Source organism: Mixophyes fleayi, chromosome 3, assembly GCF_038048845.1.
Source record: "Mixophyes fleayi isolate aMixFle1 chromosome 3, aMixFle1.hap1, whole genome shotgun sequence".
NCBI lineage: Eukaryota > Metazoa > Chordata > Amphibia > Anura > Limnodynastidae > Mixophyes > Mixophyes fleayi.
In genome coordinates, this window is record NC_134404.1 from 23,711,537 (window position 1) to 23,716,593 (window position 5,057).

The window sequence follows — 5,057 nt, forward strand, 5'->3', positions numbered from 1 at the left end:
TTGACAAGCTTTAAAATTTTATGCACATAATCACCCCCTGACCCATTCACAAGGCAACTTACTTCAATGATGAATTGCTTTGTAATTTGGTCTTATAATAATAAAGTTGACATGGGTAGAGATTGGCAAATCAATTTGGCTAATTCGAAAAATTTGCCTAAATTATCGAGATTCACAGTCGGTGAATTAATTTGATAAAAAAAACGCCCAATGGTAAATCTTAGAAAGGCTTCCCTCACAGATCCCTTCTAATTTATAAATTCCCCATAAAATAGTTCTCATTTGTCTCTTCTTGTCAAAAAAAATAATTGCTTGGGCGTTACAACTCAAATATAGAGCAATAACTCATTAAAAATATTATAATAGAAATATTTTCCCCCTTTGTCCTATTTTCGCGGTAGCCTTCCTCCTCCCTCCTCTCAACAATTGAACCAAACGACTATATACGCCATTGGGTAAATCCACTATCCCCTGAATTATTTACCATTAGATTATCTTTATGCAGTGAATATAGTTGTCAGATTATAAAAGGGAGGTGCACCCCCACATATGAAACATATTGTCATACAGAAGGGAGGAGAAAGAAAATGTGTGACAGGGGAACTCTCTGGATAATCTAGAATAATATATAACCTTTATTAATATGCATTAAAACATAATAATAAACGAGGAGTGATATATTCTCTAAGATTTAGAAATAAATAATGCATAATGTACCAAATACATAACGCCCAGTGGTGAATTAGGTGGATGCATTCAATCTCCCTCCTTGTGTTGTTCCTGTTCACTGTACAGAACCGTTTCAAAATGTTTATTTCATGTTTATATTTGGAAAATGTATTTGTAAAAGTTTTCATAATGGTGCACACAGTAAGTGCAGTAAGGCTGGGTTCACACTACAGAAAATTTCTCCCAATGCGATATCGTTAGCGATTTTAACAACGACTGAAAGTCCCACTCTGCACACTCCATAGAGATCTATGGACACGGCTGGTCCTGAGTGCATACACACTGCAGAATTTGTCTGATATTGTTCCTTCATTTATAGAGATTTTTTGATTTTTAAAATCAAAGGGATAGATACGTTGAGCTTTGGTCTGATAAAACATGATCATGGGAGCGTACACACTAATGCAATATCGGACCTAATGGTTGTTTATCGTGTGATTGGCCCAATAATCAGGTAAAAAGCCTGAAGTGTGTACCCAGCTTAAGATTGTTACAGAGTATTTACTTCCCATTTCCAAGCACATGCTCCATTCCTAAAACTAGGTACACACTACAGAATTTTCCACCAACTTTTTATGCCGATTGATTTTACATGCGATCGATGCTCCGATCGCTCGGTCCATGGACTGCATACACACTAGCCTTGTTTAGAACGATAAAGGGAAGAGCGGACGTCCCTTTAGCGACATTTTACAGCCATGTTGTCGTGAGCAATGACTGTAATTTCATACTCACTGTTGTGGATCGGTCAGAAGTTTATACACACTACACAACGGAAACGAGATTGGAACGAAAATATTAAACGATACGACCAACCAAATAAGGCGATAATCGTCCACTTGGGCAGACTTTCGACCATCGTGTCACTGCACACACTGACCCGACTTTTGAACGAGCGGTCGTATGTCGGCTGATTTAGCCGATTATTGGATGAAAACAGTGTAGTGTGTACCCAGCTTTAGAGCACATGGAAACATTTATTACAGATTAGTGATCCCCAACTCTTCTGCAAAGTCAGGAGGATCTATTTTCGAGCATGGCAGGAAGACATTGAAAAACATTTTACTATCATATATTAAAGAATTCAAAAGAGGTATGTGGCCAAACAAAACAATAATCCTGACTCTCTACCTGTGTGTTGGCAGCTACACTTTCAGACATAGTATTGTCTTAACTGACCATGTTACAGACACTGCAGGGACATAGTACAACTAATTATATGTAACTGTATTACCTTTGTAGATGGGAGGATACACCCAGGGCCATGTAAAATGTTCCATTAAATAAATGTTAAACAACTTAACTGATTTGAGTTGAGCAGAGAATAGAGTGATAGTGGGATAATAATATTAAGCTAATGGTCCAGTGCGCTCTCTTACAAAGAAAATGTTAGGACTTGATGCTAATAGTGTCAGATCATTGTCTTGGTAACAGAGCACCCTTGGCTAATGACTAGAGAGAGTCATCTCTACTCTATCATTTGGTCAGACCTGTTGGTCTAGATTTATTTTAGCTCAACGCTGTTTTATCAATTATCACCAGAACTCCAATATATCCTGTTCTGATGCAAAATGGTAAAATCAACAGTGCTGTATTACTATGGTTACTGTTATTAGGATTGTTTATTTAAACAGCACTGACATATTACACTGTGCAAACATTTACATATAAATATGTCATCTATAAATACTACTACTGTAATGAGTCAGCTCAGATTTTAACATTTCAATTTCTGGCAGTGATTTCTATTTTTTTTTTCATATTATCTCACCACGAGGTAAAATAGAACAATAGTGCTTACTTGAGTTTTAGGTTTTATTCAGACGAGTGTTTAGCCAGAGTATAACACCCCATTCCCGCTTTGGATCAATTTGTGTGTGTGGGCTGCAAATTATTTCACTACCTTATATTCTGACTCGCTTGGTCCATCTACCTTGGTCTGGTTACTGAAGGGTCTTTGTTGGGTAGTGTTCTGTTTGTAGCAACACCAGAGGGAGACCAAGGACCACAAGCTCATACAATTGAGTATTATTACATGGAACTGATCTTTAAAATTCACACCGGCACATTTATTGGTGAAGCCTAAGATTCTAAATGAATTTTCTGGTATTTTGCATCTAAAATATATTTTGTATTTTAAACGAACAATTTCATGTAAAAAATAAAAAATCCTATCTAAAACCTATCTTATCATACAGATATCTTCCAGCCTCTCTAGTATTCTACAGCTAAGACGTTGTACGCTACTAAAACAGTCTATTCGATTAATAGAACTAACTTAAAATTATACATCAATATGAGTCATTTAAACATATATATATATATATATATATATATATATATATATATATATATACTTAATATAGAAATACAGTTGTGATGAAACAAATACAAATATATACACATAAACCATTTTGACTTAAAGTAGTTTCAATTTTGGTCTCTCCTTCTTTCTACTCAAATGTTGAAGACATTGTTCTGACCCATTGAGGTTCCTGGCTGCATGGTTCACTCTAATGTCACAATTTACAGTTCGTGGTTAAGGCACTCTCCTCAATATGCCCAGTAGACTATATAATCTTTTATTGCATCCACATTAATGGTAGCTTTGACCTTCGCATTTCCTCCCTTGTTTTCTATTATCAAAGTAACTATGCTATGGTATCCATATATGTTCCTTGTCAGTCAAATTATCTTTTCCAAATATTATTTAGACAAAAGTAGACTTTGATCAACTTCTCGCTGATATGGCTCAGTCACTCCTACACTTTATTACTCCACACCCAGGCCCAGGGGTGTGGGAAGTGCCCTAGTGCTGTCAAGACGGGGCTGGGTATTCCTAGATTGGGGGGCATATTTTTTTGTGGACGCCACTCCCTAGGGAATCCAGCATGGTGCTTACCAGCCTTGAGATGGTTGTAATCGTTGCAGGGCATGCCCCAGCTGGCTAAGCCTAGGGCTGGTTAGAGGAAAATAAGGGGGATCCCATGCCGTTTGTCTCCCCAATTTTCTTTCGACTAACACTAGACTGGCAGCATTAGGGTTTACATTTAATTTTATTCATTACCCTACACCAGTGGATCCCAAAATTTCTCAGTTCGAGGCACCCTTAGGGTCTCCATAATTTTTTCAAGGCGCCACAAGTCAAAATAATTGTAAAGTTGCCCCTGTCTTCCTAACCACCGGCCCTAGCCGCGGCACCCCAATGAAACTGCCACGGCACCCCAGGGAGCTGCGGCACCCAGTTTGGGAACCACTGCCCTACACCCACCACCCAGGGGTGTGGGAAGAGCCTTGTGCTGTCAGCATGGGGCTGGATACCCCTAGGGAGGAGGTCTGCGTTTTTTTTGTGGACTCCTACTCCTTAGGAAATCCAGCCCCAAGCTGACCAGCCTGGGACTTGTTGTCATCCTGGCAGGGGGACACCTTGCTTCTGGTTCCACTGCTATGGTGCCACGAGCCCCGGCTGGCTAAGCAAACGGCTGGTTGGAAGAGAATTGTGGGGTCCCCATACTGTTTGTCCCCTCTATTTCCCACTGGCCAGCCCTAGGCTGGCAGAATTAGAGTTCATCTGACTGGGGAACAAGGGGACCCTGTGTCTTTTTAACTTATTTATTTATTTTTATACTGTTTACTTGCAGCAGGTCCGGCAGCTATACAGCCACCAGACCCACTTGCATTGTAATTTTTATGCTTGCACTGTGACTGTCGGCATTTTCACTGTCTGTAATTTATCTGTGTCAGGATTTGTTCCATATAGGTATTTAGCCTGTTAGGATTTTTTCCCTGTCAGAATATACATTAGAAATTTCATCCTTGTCAGTATTTTGATTGTCAGCATTTTTGTGTCAGTCATATTTCTGCCGGTATTTTCACCATCAGAAATATGACTACCACCCCCTCACCCACCCTGTCTTTCTTCTTTCACCTTTTCTCTTTCTCTCACTTCTTCACCCATTTCTAGCTTCCTCCTTTTATCCCACCATCTCTTTCTCTCCTTTTCTTTCTCTACTTCGTTCTCTCCCTCTCTCTCTCTCTCCTTCACACTTTTTTCTCTACCCTCTTCCCTAAATCTTTTCTTCTCTATCTCTGTCTCTCCCTAACACTCTCCTTCCCCCTCTCTCTCTTTTCTTCTCTCTTCTTCTCTTTATCCTTTTCAGATGATTGGGATAACCTCAATTTTCCAAAAAACCATGCAGACAGACATGAACCTTGGTAGTAGAATCATGTTTTTTCCAATAACAAAGACATTACAAAATGTCACTGCTGAAAATAAGATCTGTAATATTGCAGACTGCTTAAAGAAATTAAAGAGAACATACAAAAAG